This window comes from Alexandromys fortis, unplaced genomic scaffold, assembly GCF_014885135.2.
Source record: "Alexandromys fortis isolate MF-2015 unplaced genomic scaffold, M_Fortis_MF-2015_v1.1 scaffold_138, whole genome shotgun sequence".
In the NCBI taxonomy this organism is placed as follows: domain Eukaryota; kingdom Metazoa; phylum Chordata; class Mammalia; order Rodentia; family Cricetidae; genus Alexandromys; species Alexandromys fortis.
Window position 1 is genome coordinate 1288640 of NW_026068034.1, and position 17745 is coordinate 1306384.

The 17745-nt window shown below is 46.8% G+C and overlaps 3 pseudogenes; 1 reads left to right on the forward strand and 2 right to left on the reverse strand.

Moving 5' to 3' along the window:
- LOC126515360 (N-acetyltransferase 8-like) overlaps positions 1-9102 on the reverse strand; it is a 21240-nt pseudogene extending 12138 nt beyond the window's left edge.
- Positions 9103-9472: 370 nt separating this feature from the next.
- The window catches only part of LOC126515327 (N-acetyltransferase family 8 member 2-like), a 30853-nt pseudogene continuing 22580 nt past the window's right edge, over positions 9473-17745 (reverse strand).
- Positions 14144-16274, forward strand: LOC126515361 (40S ribosomal protein S7-like; annotated as a pseudogene).

Below are 17745 nucleotides of genomic sequence, written 5' to 3' on the forward strand. Positions count from 1 at the left end.
GAGGGAGAGAGGGAGAGGGAGAGAGAGAGAGAGAGAGAGAGAGAGAGAGAGAGAAGAGGAGAAAGAGACAGAGAAGGGGGGAAGTGGAGAAGTGGGGAGAGAGGCAGAAGTGAAGCTGCCTCTCCGAGAGGATGGAAAAGAGAACGAGTTCAGGCCGGAAGCTGAAGATCAGTCTGCCTCAGTGGATGGGGGAGGGAGTGGGCATGGCTTGTCTCTTAAAGGGACCAGGGGCCAAAACCATAACAAAAGGGACAAACAGTTTGTAATTAATGTGAGCCTCTGTGTGTTTCTTTGGTACTGAATGGCTGTGGGACCAGGAGGGACAGAAACATCTATCTACAAATAATGATTACGATAATTGCAAGTTTGTCCCTTTACCTCATTCCCCGTCTGTCCCCTGACTTTCCTACCAGTAACCATTGAAGTAAGCTACCTGATTCACAGCACTATTGTTAGAAGCATAAGCAGTGTTGCAAACACAGGAGGAAGTTGTCTAACTAGGCACACCTACAGGTAGAGCAGTGTGCCCAGTTGGCAGCATTTGCAGTTACAGCATTATGCAAAGTGAAAGAGAATTTTACCTCTAGTGATTCATATTTACTTCTGGCAAAAATCTAAGTTCCCACAATCAACTCACTAGCCAAGGCTAGATCAATTTGTTCTTTATTCTGCTCCTAAGGGGACTCTACCAGGCTTTTTCCTATCATCTTGTAAACTACATAACTTAAAAGCTTACTCTCAATAGTCGGCACCGCTTATCTCTTGTTCTCATGTCCCCTCCCTCTCAGCTTCCTACTGTATTGGCACAACTATTACAAATGAGGGCACTGTGGGTTTCTAAGATTCTGCTTCATTGCCTGTACCTAGACTGTTCCTATTAACATCAGACATCATCTGCTATTAGAATTTCTTCTCCTAGACTCTTGTGGTTAAAATCATTCTCTCCAGAACAGTTAAGTGTTGTTGGTAGTTGTTTTACCTTTTTGGCTCTTTTCTCTTTTTGAGGGCTGCCACCCCCCCACACACACACACACACGGAGACTTCTTCTTACTTAGGAATGACTAGCCTTAGTTTGGCTTGTTTCTTAACAGCTTTTCTTAATTAACCTGACTACCTTTGCTTCTGGGCTTTTTCTTTTTTTTAAATTCTGTATCTTACTTTCCTTCTTACTCCGTGGATGCCTGGCTGGCTGGCCCCTAATGTTGTCTCTCCTTGTTCTCCTTGTTCTCCTTGTTCCTTTCTCCCTTTCTGATGCCTTCTTCTATTTACACTCTCTGCCAGCCAGCCCTATCCCTTCCCCTGCTTCACTGTTGGCCGACCATCAGGTGTTTTAGACAGGCAAAGAATCACAGCTTCCCAGAGTTAAACAAATGCAGCATAAATAAAAGCAACAAGTTTTTACATTGTTAAACAAATGTTCCACAGCATAAACAAATGTAACACACCTAAAATAATATTCTATGACAGTTATGCAAGTTTTTAATGTCATGAATGGCTGTGATTCTTTTATACTAGTTACAAGATACATTGGAAAGGAAACATCCTATTCTTGAGAATACTGAATTCATGGTCAAAGTTGAAACATCAAAGGTATTATAAGCCGAATTTGGTCCACTGTATATTTTTAACAGCATCCTCTCTGGCTCACCCAAAGAAGAGTCATCAGGGGGACGTTTTCCTTATACAATAGCCGTTTCATCCATAGCTCTAAGAAAATAAAACTAGAGGCAGCCAGCAATATGATTTGTATAAAGAAAGCAAGAAGAGCAAGTAGCACATATGCTCCTGGGTCATGCCAAGAGTTATCTGGGGAACTATCCATCAGGCTCGCCTAAATGGGTTAGATTCTCCAGGGCCTTGCCACAAGGAGAATTCGTTCTGTTGTGCCTGAGTCCTAGGACCCCCAAGAAGACCACCCCAGAGCCATAAACAATTGGGAAATGGGCTGCAGTCAGCAACTATGTAACTTAGGTCTCTCCATTAACTACTGCTTCACCTAAAGAGGGGTCCTACAGCCTTCAGTTTATCCTGGGCACTTGGGGGTGGGGTCGGCCTTCAGCTCTTCTGCAGCCTTCAGCTTATCCTGGGTCCCAAAAGGGCCCAACACAGAAAAGGTATCTCATCCATGCTATTCTCAGGCCTCATACCCTGAAAAGTCACATGACTGCCGACACTTAAAACCTCCCTTGGAGCTGGAGAGATGGGAGGGTTGTTAAGAGAACTTGTTGCTTTTGCAGAAGACCTGGGTTCAGTTACTAGCACCCACATTGTGCCTTACAACCATCTTTAATTCCAGTTACAGGGATCTGACATCTTCTGACCTCCATGGGCAGCGGGCATGCATGGAGTACAAAGAATCATATAAGCAGAGACTCTTACACAAAATATGTCCTAAACAATTTTGACTGAGATTGAAACATTCCATCCTGCAGGGACGCTCCTTAACCAGGGAGGTAAACAACTGATAATAGAAAGTCCCCGAAACCTATGGGATTCATTCCTCCCACACCCACCTCCAAAGAGTAAGCAATAAAACTGCAAAAACAGACTCAAACAACCCAAGCCACAAAGAAAACTGAGACCAAGCCAGCAGCTGAGGAGAGCACAGAAACCAGCAAGCTGCATGGACGAGATTTACACAAGAGTCACTTGGCAAGGACTCTCTCCAATCTCTTGGATTGCCGGTCTGCGAGTCATTTCTGCTCCTTTAAGTGCTCCTCACCCATAGAGCTCACATTAAAATACTCATTAGTTCATAGGGTTGGACTTGGGTGGTGTCTGGACTCCATATCTGGGGCAAGTAACGTGTGTTGCATCCCCCCCGAGAAATGTTTCTCACACAACAAATAAGCCCAACCTTGTCCCTGCCTCCACCGTCGGAAGCACGGCTTGGCACAGCACACAGGTACTTTGCCATTGAGAGAGTTAAATTCCTCACCTGGATCTGGCGGACTTCCGTGTTTGCTAAAGGATTGCTTGAATCTCCCTAAGTAAAGCAAAAGTAAAAACATTTGCCTTAGGAATTATAAAACATGGGATTGTAAAGCCTGCCCCAGCAGGGATGTGATCTTAGCAATGGCTAAGCGTGAGGTGGTAAAACCTGCCACACTGGTGATTAACACACGACACTGAATGTGAACTAATCTTGGATTATAAAGGTGCTGCCTGTTCTAACGGGCTAGCCCTTAGTTAAACTCTTTTGTAAAAGTGCAGTTTTTCTCTTGTGACTTTTGTGTGTTGTGCCCAGATTACGACCCCCAGAAAGAGACCACCAGAGAGGCACAGACTGTAATAAGCAAGGTTTAATCAGCTTAATACAAACATGTTTGGATCTCATCTCCATCCCCGTTACAGCGTTACCCTCTGTGGGGTAAGCTTTTAAAGGCATAACTACAAAAAGAATCTTTGTCACAGGTGCAAGGACTTTTGCTTCCTCCCATTCTGCTAAATCAGCTTTTTCCTTGGTCTTAGAGCAAGGCCACTGTTCTCGAGTTAGGCCATCTTTATCAGCCTGTACCAGGTGGCTGGCTGGGCTGAGCTAAGTGACCTTGTGCTTGGAATCTCCCGAGTGGGAGAGGGGAAGGCCACTGTCTTTCTGGGAAAACATTTTGCTAGGAAATTTCTTCTCGCCCCTTTGAGAATAAGGGGTGAGGGTTCCACATTCCCCACTCTTCTTGGTCCTAAGTTCAATCATGAACTGGCTTTGCTAACTTTGGCCAAATTGTCTCTTAAAATTATAGAGTCTTTTTATGTTTCTTTTGACTTAGCATTTTAACCAGGGATTATTGGACGATGTATTCTTTTAAGTGCTTCTAGCTGACTTTGGGTCGTCGTTGTCAAGGGTTAACAAAGGTGAAATACTAGTCAAAAAGAGAACATTTTAGGAACATTTGGTTTGTGGACTATGTTGAAGAGCCAGGGAGCATTTACATTGGCTAGATCTCAGAGTCTCTGAGCTAAGTGACGTTGTGCTCCGAATCTCAGGGAATCTTCCGGGTGGGAGAGGGGAAGGCCACTATCTTCCTGGGAAAACATTTTGCTAGGAAATTTCTTCTCACCCCTTTGAGAATAAGTGGTGAGGGTTCCACATTGTGAACATTTTGTCTGTCCTAATTGGTTGACCTGCGGTTGAACCCAACACCTCTGTATTTCCTGTATGTTGCCTATGTTCCAGTCTTGCCGCAGCCCCCCTCCTGTGCCAGTGTGGAGGGAGTAGCCCAGGTGTCGTGACACAGAATTTTTTACTTTTGGAACACTACTGCCTCTGAGAACTCTTTGATCTAAAATTCGGGGTACAACAGCAATGGTCGGTGGCTCCTCACGAACTTCACTCATCTTTGGAGAATATACCTTTCTTGCTGGTTTACCAAGATGAGAAGAAATGAAACAAACTCTCGGGTTAACGCTTTCTGAAGCATCTCACTGCGACAGCACTGTCACGGTCTTGGAACTGGGTAGTGACAGGTTAAGAGTGAGGAAGGGGCCTATCAAAGGGATGTCAGAAATCACAGACAGGACATGTGGTCAGGGTTAGAAAGAGGGACCTAGGTTCTAAGGCCCCTGGCTCTAAGTCTTGTCAGAGCTGCATGGCTGTAGCGCGCGGAGATGTAGCGCGCACCATGGCGCTGTCATGTCAGGGGCACGGGGCCTGGGCGCCATTGGCTGTTCCACGTCAAACTGGACAGCTTGTGAGCAACTTGTGCGCATGCGCGCCCACAGCGCATGCGCCTGCGAGCCCACCCCCCCCACCCCCCAACGCGGGGAGTATTTCGATCTGGCCATCCGATCTGGCCAATCATAATTTAAGCACGATCACTCCATTCTGGCCTGAGCCATTGGGTTGATGACACGTCAGGGCTTTGTCTGGCACCCTATAAATTCTTCTGCGTCACGGGGACGGGGTCTTTTTGCCTCTTTACAACCTCAAGTGTAAGTGCTCCAATAAAGTGTGTTCTGAGAAGAATCCTGTTGCAGTCGTCTCTTCTGCTGGCGGGAGCGGCGTGCTGCACATGGCCTCCCAGGAAGCCAGGGTAACCGTGGAGTTCAAGCAAGCCCACATTGGGGCCCTATTAACAGGTGTATGGCTGTTCTCTGGGAATGAACAGGATGAGGGACACGAACTGGACACCAGCCAATCGAGCATGTGGCAGGCCTTGCCCCTCTCTCCCAGACCCTCTGCTGCTGGGAATATTATTTCCAGGTGTGACATTCGTTTATGCTGCATTTGACTAACTGTGAAGCTTTGATTCTTTTCCTGTCTAAAAAGCCTGCTGGTCATAATAAAGAGTTGAATGGCCAATAGTAAGGTAGGAGCAAGGATAGGCAGGGCTGGCAGGTAGAGTATAAATAAAGAATGAGGCACAAAGAAAGAACAAGGGGAGGGGGACAGCCACCCAGCTACACAGCAAGTCACAGAGAAGGAAGGAAAGAAAGCTATACAGAAATAGAGAAAGATAAAAGCCTAGATGCAAAAGGTAGTCAGGATAATTTAAGAAAAAGTTGGCAAGAAACAAGCCAAGATAAGGCGAGGCATTCGTAACTGAAAATAAGTCTCTCTGTGTGATTTATTTGAGAGCTGGGTGGCGAGCCCCTCAAAAAGCCAAGAGTAAAATACCTACAATAGTCTGCCTTGCTAAAACTGTTAGACTACATTCCTAAAGCTAGCCATCAAGGTCTACTCCCTTATTTGGCCACTTGCTCCTCCTGAGCTTGACTACCAAGGTTAAGCTATCAAAGCATTGAAGTCCAGCAATCAAAAGCCCCTTTGGGCTTGGCTAATTAATATGCCCAATTAAAATTAAACACCTCGCCGGGTGGTGGTGATACACACTTTTAATCTCAGCACTTGGGAGGCAGAGGCAGGTGAATCTCTGTGAGTTCGAGGCTAGTCTGATCTACAAAATGAGTTCCAGGACAGCCAATACTGTTTCACATGGAAACAAGCCAAAAAAAGAAGAAGAAGGAAGAGGAGGAGGAGGAGGAGGAGGAGGAGGAGGAGGAGGAAGAGGAGGAGGAATTAAACATTAAACACCTCATCCTAGCACGGGCTTTCCCATTTTACCTTTATAAACCGCCATTCTCCTATAGGCCATGCCTGTCTCCCCTCTATTTAGAAGCAGTCCTTTGTTCCTGTGTGACAGACACCCCTTTCCCCTTCCCCTTCTCCTTTATCACTGCACCCCAGCCCATTCTAACACAGACCTCCCCTTCTTTTCCTTCTCTTAAAAATTTCACCTCCAAGGTTATTTGCTGCTGTTTCCGCCTGAGTCAGAAAGTAGCCACTTTAGCTTTCCTTTCTGGCCTAATATTAAGGATCTCTCTGTGAAAACAGAATTTGGGGTGAGATTTGTACCTAATCTAGGGTCCGGAGGAAGCCCCTGCTGTGCAGGAATCCTCTTCGCAATCTCTCTCCTTATTTCAGAAGTCACCGAAGAATGCATTGAAGTTGGTTAGTTTGTTCCTCATTCTTTCTGAACATCTATCACTATGACCTTCCTTCTCTTTGTCTTTTCTCTTTCCTGTGTTTAATTTAACAAGAGAGCTGAGCAGCAGGACTCAGTATTTGGATCCCAGGGTCCTGCTTTTGTCAAAGCTTCTTCCCATATGCACATATAGACACTATATAGCACTCATTTCCTCTGGCTATGGACACTAGGACTCTCGCTATAGGTACTGTCAACCCCTGGAGTCTCAGTAAAAGCACACACATGAAATGTGTGTGTGTGTGTGCAAGTGTGTGTGTATGTGCATGTGTGTGTGTGTGTGTGTGCTCATCTGTGGACATACATGTGTAGAGGCCAAGAGTCCATACCATATGGATGTACTCTTGAGTTACTTCTCCACTTGCTGAGACAGTGTTTCTCACTCACTGATTGGCTAGACTGATTAGCTGGTCTGCTTCAGGGAGCTGCCTGTTTCCATTTCCCTGACATACACTGTAGTTTTGTGCTCCAGCACCTGACTTCATATGACTACGTAACTGAGCTCAGGTCTTCACATTTGTGCCAACTCAGTCATTTCCTCGGTCCCTCCTGCACTTCTGGTGAGGACCACAGTGGGAGCCAGAATAAACTGGGTTTTCTTATGGGTGCCCACATCAGCACAGAACATGACTTACCAAAGCTGCATCAAAGGAAACCCCTGAACAACAGGCTGGTAGCCCCATCACAGTCCCCTCCTCTTCACCCCCAACAATTTGCTACTCATAGAACCCTAGAGGGAGCCCCACCGGCCTTGTTAAATTTAATCTGAGAGATCTAATCCCGCAGATTTCAGGACCCCAACAGAAATACAAAATATCTTTCAGTGCATTGACGCCGGCAGCAATGAGAGCCACTTGAGTCCAAAGACACTTGTGCTTCATAGACACGGTGCTAGAAATGGAACTGCAAGAACAAGTTCTTTTAACTACTCAGCCATCTCTTCCGCCCCATGAGGTTTTGAGGATCATGGGAACTGTTATAAAGCCTTAGTGATCAGACGTCTATGACCACAAATCATAAAATCTAAGTAGTTCTCAAGTTCAGCTATCAGAACATGGCCACTCCCACCTTGAACTAATAGTCACTGGCAGGTGGCCAGGCAGAGGAATTCACTGTGCAGGGTGTGGCTTTAGGAGAGTCTTTGCTGATTACTTCATGCTTTAGGATGCTCATTCCTGAACTCTTTCCTAAAGAACCAACCAGGTTTCTACATTACGTTACTTGGTTAGGGACTGGAAAAAGACTGATCTGACTCTTACCACTTGCACAAAATACCTGGAATCTACTAAACGACCATTTTTTTTGTTTATTGTTTATTATATTTTGTTTTTAAAGCATTAAATTTACTTGGTGTGTGTGTGCACGTGAGATGCATGGACATCTAAGTGCCATGATGTGCATGTGGGGGTCAGAGAAAAACTTGCTGGAATAGGTTCTTTTCTTCCACCCTGTGGGTCCTGGAGAGTGAGCTCAGGTTCATCAGGCTTGGCCACAGGGGCCTTTTCCTGCTGAGCCATCTTGCCAGTCCTACAGCCATTTTCAAGTACATAGTCCCACAGTATGAAGGGTCTCTGCAGGTGGAGGGAACTGGCTCTTGAGCCTTCCCTTCTTCAGTCCCTCAGTTCAGCTTTGAGTCTATGTCCATGGTCAGAAACTTGCAGCTGAACTCCAAGGGAAGGCCAGGACTCAACAAAATAATTTGTACTTCTCAGGCTTCGAAAAAACGAAACAATTTAGGAAAGGAATAGGCTCAGTGGGCTCCCATGCCTCTGTGGAAGGGAAAAAATGCTCCGATTTATTCAACCACCCACTTCAAGCTAGAGTTGAAGCTTTAGGTCCCTCTCAGGCCTGCACAGGTTCTTTCAGCAAACCCTGTCTGAGTTTGTAAGTTATTCTCCTTAATATATAATCCAAACTATTAATGCCTCAAGTTCCACAAGTATAATATAGATGCCAAGGACAGAGATTCTGTTGAGAAAAGTAGGCTAGGCTTTACAGCATGGCTGGTGCCTCCATTTGTGTCTTCACCTCTGTTCCTGGGGGCGGGGAGTGGAGTCATCCAATCAGAGCCAAAGGGGCACAGCCATTGTCTCTGGCCACAGCCATTCCATTATTAAGGAAACCGTGCCCACAGTTGTCTTAGCCCACTCTGACTAGGTGGTGTCATCCCATGCACATACACATCAGCCATCAGCACAGCTTGGGCCCAACTTTGCATCATTTAGGAAGAGATGGAGAAGGTTTATGTGGATGCCTTAGCCAAGACCACTAAGGACATTCCTTTCCCTTCTCCTGGAGAGGGCTCTTTGGTCCCTGCCCAAGGCACTGTTAGGGGGACATGTAAGGGCTAGTATTAGCCTTGGGGAGTAAGGAGCTCCATGTCCCCTCTTCTAATCAGCAGGCAACACAGCAGCTGATGGTCATGGAGCAAAGAAATAACTCTCCATGGAAGCCAGGATACCTAAAGGACAGGATTCTTCTCTGCTCACAGGCATCATTTTCTCTCAGCTGAAGTGCAGTTGCTTCATAATGATCATGGCAGGGGAAGTAGAAGAGGAGAATGTCAGTGGTCAGCAGTGTAGCTTGTGTGGAAGCCGCCCGCTCTGGAGCTGCTGTCATGTCCCTAGAGGAGAGGCAGGGACTGGGGAAGGGAGGTCAAGGTGCAGTTCTGAAGGTGTATTTCCAGGAAAAGAGACCCTAAGCAGAAGAGATCCCCAGAAAAGAGCTGGAGAGTCACAAAGCTTTCCCAGGCACCAGGACGCGCTGACTTCCTACTCTGGCAGTCTTTCCATCCTGGACCTGCTTGTCCTCTTTGCTCAGTCACTTGGATCAAGTATGGCTTACCCAAGGGGGTACAACATGAAAGAAAACCCATCCTTTTTGTACCCATGTTAGTGTTTTTGTCTGATTTCCCCTGGGGATGACAACAAATATTTATTCACACTGGACAGGGCACCAGGAGAGACCAAAGGAACGATTCGACCCAAGCCAAGTTTGATGAACCAGTTTATTGGAGGTACTTGCAGGAACATGTGCAAGGGATTATTTACAGGAGCAGGGGTGAGCCAGGCAGCTGCAGTAATTCAAAGCCAACCATTGCAGGGGTAACAACACATAAAATCCACAACAGTGGGGTTCCTAAGAGTCTTCTCTCTGCTAGGAAATGTTTACTGCCTAGGTGACTTTAGGGAGAGTTCACACGAGCCCTTTCCTGAGTCTGTTGCATCTCTGTTAGCCCTCCACTGGAGGATGTTCCAATTCAGACCAAACACTCTGCCCACTCCAGATCTCAAATGTTTCTGTGCCCGCACCCACAGCTCTACTAAGGCTTAGAATAGATGATATATACACTATTGTTTCCATTTCTGACACAATACTGGGCTATATCAAAGAAAAGTATTCTCAGTAATTTGACAAATATGAGTTTCTGAAAAAAAAACCACCACCCACTGTGAAAAGTCTCCTTCTTCTGAGGCTGGCACAGCAGCCACCTATGGGCATAAACACAAACGCTTGAAGGCAAGTTGACACGTTATACTTGCCTAATAACAAATAAACAATAGAGGAAGTCTCCTTACTGGGCCTATCACATCCACAGCCACAGGACTTGATCTTGGCTTAGAGTACTCAGGAGGAGTCCACCCTGTGGAACAGGCCTTACGTTTAATCAGAAAGCAGCTGTCTGCACTCATAATGGCAGAATTGCCACACTGTGTACATCTTCCTGGCATGTAATAGTATGGCACGTAGATTCCAGAACCAAGCAAGACTGTCTGCAACAGTTCCCCCTCAGCAGCCTGCCTTGTCCTCTTGGCACTAGAAATTCAGCCAGCAGAGACCCTTCAGCTCACTCCCTGTTGGACTCCTTTAAGTCTGAGACCGAGGCATGCGATGTCTTCAGGAATGAGTCCCTAGGTCAGGCATTCGAACAAAGACAGAGGCAACAGCATTTATCTTGGACCTCAGCGCTTCTCCTTACAACAGCTCAGGGAGGCTCCCTCATCCAGCATGGAATTTCATCCAGCAACCTCACTATTGTGAGAGTGCATTTGTTTCAGCTCCTGAACTGTCATCTTAACTGTCAATCCAGGGGCTTCTCTTCTCTGTAAGACACTTAGGGTTGGGCTTCTGAAATCTTTATTCAGAGGATAACCAGGATCACTGGAGGCCACTGCTGTGCAAATCAACCAAGGGCCACTTGGTTCTGGGATTCTTCTCTATGGTGACATATTCATGACACTTCCTGACTCCTAACCCTCCCCCTGCATCCATAAGAGATCACCACACCCAGGAGAGGCCATTCAAGGTTGCTCTCGCTGCATCAGAGGACCCCTCCTCCCCTGGGCAAAAGGTGGCTTAGCAGTAAGTTAGGTGCTTCGCTGCTCCAGTTCTCACAGAACAGCTGCCACCCTGACCCCTGACTGTGCCACACCTCTGGGGGAGGCTCCACTTCTGTGCAGGTCTTAGATTTTCCCCTAAGTGACAAGTTTAGTGTCCCAGGAAGTACTCTGCTCCCTCTGGGTTCAGTTTCGGCTCTCTGCAGAGGCTGAATCCTGACTGGGCTGCTGGAACTTGAGAACACCTAGCTGAAATTGAGAGCTAATGTTCACACATAAAGTGTGTGCAGTATGGGCTCGGGTTGGCTTCGGTGCTATATCATCACGGCACCAGGAAGGAAAAGGTAACACTTCAAAGGACAGAAAGAAACAGGGAGTCAAAACCTACAACTCACCTCCAGCAAGACTGGATCTGAGAGGAAAGAAAAACGAGCTCGTGTGATTGGCAGCTGTAAACTACCAGGGTTTGCTGGTTCCTGCAGCAGAGTGAACTGGAGCCTCACAGACAAAGGAGAAGGATCACATCTGTGGTTCCCAATCAAAAGGGAGAGAATAGGTGAAACGAACACGAGAAAAAGACAATAACCTTGAGAATGTGCTACTAAAGAATTCATCTGTCTTCCGGAAGCCCATGGCCTGGTAGAGAGCCAAAGCACTATACTGCACAATGGTGGCTACAAGGACAACATCACTGTAGCCCTGGTCCCGTGCAAACTGGAGGACAGTTCTGACCAGTGCTTTCGCTATCCCCTGTCCACGATGCTGTGAGGACACAGACAGGCGAAAGAGCTGCAGCTGCTTCCTCCCTAATGGGGGATCCTTGACTGGCAGACAACCCACGATGCCCACTACCTGGTCCCCAGACTCAGCCACCCAGAAGGAGCCACGTGCATTCAGGTATGACTTAGTGATGTCAGCCAGGTCTGCTTGCAAACATCTAGACACAAACTTTGTGCAAGAACGCCAGACAAAGAGCCACAGGCAAAGGAGTACAAAGAGGCAGCACAGTGTGGCCAGGAGCCAGGAGCCATAAACCAAGACTATGGTCAGGAGTATCGCAAGTAAGGTCAGGAGAGTCTGGGGCAGTGTCAAAGTATGTCTGAAGGAAGCAGGGACATGCTCCATCATGCCCTTGGAGAACAATTCCAGGGCCCTTTTGTGGTCCAACTCCTGGTACTGGCGGATGTGATAAGGAGCCATGGGAGACCTGTGGCTCTCAAATATCAGTGATCACAGGGACAGCGAGACCTTCTTGTACAGCTTTCCTGAGCCCTGCAGGAGACAGAGGAAGCCATGTCAGTCCCCAAACCTTCCCAGCCTCCCAGAAACCAGGGAGACTCTACAGACGGCTGTGCCTCTGTCAACACCTAGGAGGAGGAAGGACACTGCTACCTGGAGAAAGCAACAGGTCAGCGTCACCTAACAGCCCCTCTTCTTCCTCTTCCTGCCATATGACCCTGGGACATGTCCCTTGACCTCTGTGAGCCTGTGCGTCTTCATCTGTAGACCATGGTGAATCATCATGTGGTCTCTGGGTTGCTCTGAAGATTTGCTACAGTAAGCTATGTGCAGACCTTCCCGGTCACACTCCTTATCCGATGACAAGTCATCTCACCTTGGATATTGGGGTACGCTGGAAAACTATGTTGTTCTGAGGGCTCTGTTTCCTCTTCAGGGTCCTCACACTGAACACTCCTGTGTTCCCAGGCACAAGTATCAGCAGATCCTTTTTCCAGCAATTGGAAAGACTCAGTCTACAGAAAAGCAAAGCGTCAAAACAAAAACATTCCACCCATGGGTCCTCAGCAAGGGTGTGGGGCTCAAGACCCATAGAGATCCCAGAGTCCCAGCCCTCTGTCCTCTTACCTGGTACCACAGTTGCAAGAGTGTCCAGGAGGCCTCAGCGCCCAACGACACCCAGAGAATGTACCAGGACTGATGAGGCTTAGGGAGCTGATCTGGTCTGACACTTCATTAACTGACTCCTGGCCAATCATAAACTAGAAGTCAAGGGCTGAACTGTGACATGGGAGGGGATCCTCATTTCCTCATCTCCAGATCTGCATGAGCTTCACCTGGAGAGGAAGCTGGCTCTGGCTGGCCCAGAGTTCCTCACCATTGTGGTGGCCTCCCTCTCCTCTCTGTCCCCTTCATATCACAGCATCTTTCCTCCCAGAACACTCTGCCACCTCTGGCTCCCAGCCTGGTCCTTGGCACACAGCTGCTGGGAGAGGCGTGTGCTCAGGACAAGCTGGCCTTCTCTTCTCTCTGAGCTCTGGCTGTTTTAGGACGATGGATCATGATGGTCCCAACTGACTTGCTACCCCCTCCTAACCACCATGCCCTCACTCAGCCACCATGTTTTGCTGGATAAGTCCTTCTCAGCCCTGACTCCTTTTCCCTAGCTCAGACCAGAAGCTGCTTCTACTGATATTCACCCTATCCCCAACACCCCACTCCTCAACACACACACACACACACACACACACACACACACACACACACACACGCACGCACAACCTAGTCAACTCAGTTTCCAGAAAAATGTCTCCCTTGGACTCGTGTGCTTTAGAATTGAGTCCATGCTGTCTAATAACGAGATTCGGGACCCGCAGAGCCAGGTCATTGTCTACAATTCACTTCCCCGTGGCCACCCTTTCTTAAGAGTGGTGGCTTGGTCTTGTGTCACTCGCTGCCCCCACAACGCCAAAGGCCCCCCGGGTTTGACTCTAGGGTCCTCCCTTGGAAAATTCACTATATCAGGAATGCTTGTCATTGCTGAGGGTGTTCACCTGACCCCAGACTCCAAGCCCCTGAGGAGCTCTTTCTGTGTAAAACACTGCCCCCACTCCCCCACGTGGCTGCCTCCCTTCCTCCTCACAAAAGCCCTCACTTGACAGGGTCCAGAAGGTTCTGGAAAAGGACAGTGAATCTTCCCTTGGTGAATACTATTCTTCATACGAAGAACCTGAGGGCCTCTAATGAGAACCACGAGAACAACTAAGAACACAGGCACCACTCAGAACCTCATCTCAACGTCCACCTGGTTCTCTCCCTGCCAGCATCAACCCTGGCTCCGCTGTGAGGACGACTCCTCCCATGGAAGGTACTCTACCTGGGGAGGGATTTGGAGGCTTCCGGAAGTGGCAACTTGTTTGAGGGGGACGATCTTCCGGGGTTGAAGGTGAGTTCCGCTCTCAGGGCCTGGCGGGAAGAAATGCTCCTCCCGTCGCGCTGACACTTTTCTTGTGTGACAGCACACAGATCTGGCCTGTTGGTAGCGCTCCCTCCAAGGCAGGGCTAGGGAGCAGTGGGAGGGATGCATGGCACAGTTCCTTCAGCTCTGCTCGCCTTGTCGCTCTGCGGCGCCCCCTGGAGGCAGTGCTCGGCTGAGGCAGGAGGACGGTGTTCAGGGCAGCCTGCAAGAGACACAGACAACTGGATCAGTGTTACCCTCTCACCGAGCACACATTCATGTGTGTAAATGCGTCAGACCCACTGTAATTCTTTCTACTCTCTTGGGTAGACTGTTGAACCGCATCAAATATCTGTGGATACCCACAAAGGGTTTTGTCACTACAAACCGGGAAATTGTGATGAAAAGTCTACTGAAGTTGTGTTCGACCATCATCTGAAGGGAAAACTAGTGTCTGAAAAAGAGGAAGAACGTGGCTGAGGAAGAAGGCAGCGTGGGAGTTGTTTCAGACATAGTAAACCCTGGTGCCTTGTTTTGTTTTGATATCAGGGATTTTTAAATCTATCTCAGCAGTCAACACTTCAATTCTGATAGCACAGAAGAGGTTGGGAACAAATGCTACCTAAGATCTCAAATGGAAGACCATCGGGTTTCCCTGAACATCCTTTCGGAAATAACAAGTATAAGAAATAAAAAATATTGAGTTCTGGGGGCTTGTGCGGTGGCTGGAGTTCTTGCCCAATAAGCCCAAGCAACAGGGCACAGATCCCCAGTACCAATACCAAGCTGAGTCTGTGGGAGGCAGAGTTCCAGATTCCAGAGCTAGATGCCTGGCCTAACTAGCTGAATTGTGAGCTCAGATTCAGCAGGAGACACCCTGCCTTAAAATACAAAGTGAGAAGTGTTGGGAGAAAACACCTGCCGTTAACGCCTGGCATCTGTGAACATGCACCCCTCTACACACGCCTACACATATGCTCATGTGCACACGCACACTGCACACAAACCCCAAATGCTTTATAAATCTGTATTTTCATAAGAATAGAGAAGAAAGGATGCTGTGTTGCTTATTAATAACCAGGCACTTATTTTTGGACTCTTAATATTTACTTAGCCTGCAAGGTTAATTAATTGATGACATTGTCATACATGTTTATCACTGGATTTTGTTCATATTCACTCCCTATGAAATTAAGAAATATTAATGCAATATTCAAATTATATGGGAGTATTTATTGAGAAAAATAATCAGGAGGTGCTAGTTTGTGCAAAATATAACAAGAAATGGTAGCTGCAAGCATTCTGTCCATTATCCATTAAGTTTGGGCTGTGTAGTGATATAATATGAGAATATCTCTTACTTTCAAAGAGAATGGAACTTTTGCTGGGCCTCACAGTCAGAGTTAATAATGTACATCAAAGTCACTCAGGACCGCCATTCTACTGTGTACCCAAACTGTTTCACCTGCCTTTAAGAGAACAGTGTGTTTCTAAGCCAGCACTCCCTAAGGACGAGGCTAAGTTCAGCTCCAGCACCAAGACTGTGAAAAGCCTGGCATCTCTCAGCTACTGCCCAAGTTGGAGATGAACTCAGATCTCAAAGGGCAGCTGGCAGAGCTCAACATTACCATGGCAAGAAAACCAAAGTTCATGGTGGTCAGAAAGCAATTTTTTGCCAGTTCCTTAGCTGAAATCATCCCAGAAAATCCAAGTTGGGCGAGCTAGTGAAGTGGAGAAAAGGTTTAGCGGGAAACACATTGTCTTTGCAGCTCAGAGGAGCAGTCTGCCCAAGCCAGCTCAAAAAGCCATACGGAAAATAAACAAACGCTCCCAGAAGCCACACACTGACAGCAGTGCACAACACCATCCTTGAGGACTGGGTCTTCCCACGTGAAATCGTGGGTAAGAGGATCCCTGTGAAGCTGGGTGGCAACTGGCTCATACAGGTTCATTCAGATAAAGTTCAGAAAAATATGGCAGGCAAGGTGGAAGCTTTCTCTGGTGTGTTTAAGAAGCTCACGAGCAAGGATGTTGATTTTGAATCCCCAGAGTTTTGCTTGCAAAGAAAACGACTGGGGTCCCTGCTCCTGTGCTGAGAGGATCCAGACAGGTGAGTGACTGGCCCAGTGGCCCTGTTGGTCCCAGGGAACTGAGTACAGGCCCCCTCCAACTCACTAAGCTCTCTAGCCATCCAGCGGGGTGTTTCCTGTCTGCTGGCTCTTTTTAGCATATTCCAGCCAGCCCCCAAGGACCCCTTTTCATCTTCGAGGTCCTTGAATCCCCAACTCAGCCTGCTCCAGTCCTGAGAGGTTGGGGAGCCAGTGGGAAAGTCCTTGCCACTGGAGCTTCTTTATACTGCCCCACCCTGTATCCCAAGCCTGCCTTTTTGTCTGTGAGATCCTTGGAGCCAGGCAAGAGGTCCCTGCTCCTGTGCTGAGAGGATCCAGACAGGAAGAGATGGGCAGGCACCACTGCAAGAATTCCTCCAACAACCTGAACAGCAACATGATAACAGCAGAATCCAGTGAACATGAAACAGGAAGACTCGAACACCCTAACCCAGAAGAAGTAGAAGAAATCGACTTTATCGTAACCTTATGAAAATAATTGAGACCCTTAAACAGGAAGTGAAAAACTCCTTTAAAAAAATGAAAGAAAAGACAAACAAAAAGTTAGAAGAACTTAATAAGTCCCTCAAAGATACCCAAGAAAACCAAGAAAAAGCAATCAAACAGGTAAAGGAAACAGTTCACGACTTGAAAACTGAAATGGAAGTAATGAAGAAAACACAAACCCAGAGATGGCTGGACATGGGAAATCTGGGTAAACAAACAGGAACTACAAAGACAAGTATAACCAACAGAATACAAGAGATAGAAGAAAGAATCTCAGTCGCTGAGGATACAATAGAGGAAATAAACTCATTGATCAAAGAAAACAGCAAATCCAACAAATTCTTAACTCAAAACATCCAGGAAATCTGGGATATCATGAAAAGACCAAACCTAAGAATAATAGGGGTAGTAGAAGAGGAAGAATTCCAGCTGAAAGGCCCAGAAAATATATTCAACAAACAACCACTGGTCATTAATATCACTTAATATCAATGGACTCATTTCACCTATAAAAAGGCACAGGTTAAGAGAATGGATACAAAAACAGGACCCAACATTCTGCTGTTTACAAGAAACACACCTCAACCTCAAAGGCAGACACTACCTCAGAGTAAAGGGTTGGGAAAAGGTTTTCCAAGCAAACGGACTTAAGAAACAAGCAGGTGTGGCTATCCTAATATCTAACAAAATTGATTTCAAACTAAAATCAGTCAGAAGAGATGGAGGATACTTTATACTCATACTAGGAACACAAGATGAAGTCTCAATCCTGAATATCTATGCCCCAAATATAAAAGTACCAACATATGTAAAAGAAACTTTACTACAACTCAAATCATACATCAAACCGCACACACTAATAGTAGGAGATTTCAACATTCCTCTCTCACCAATGGACAGTTCAACAAGACAGAAACTTAACAGAGAAATAAGAGAACTAACAGATGTAAGGAATCAAATGGACTTAACAGACATTTATAGAACATTCCACCCAAACAGGAAAGAATATACCATTTTCTCAGAACCTCATGGAACCTTCTCAAAAATTGATTGCATTCTCTGAAACAAAGCAAACATCCACAGATACAAAAAAAAAATGGGAATAACCACCTGT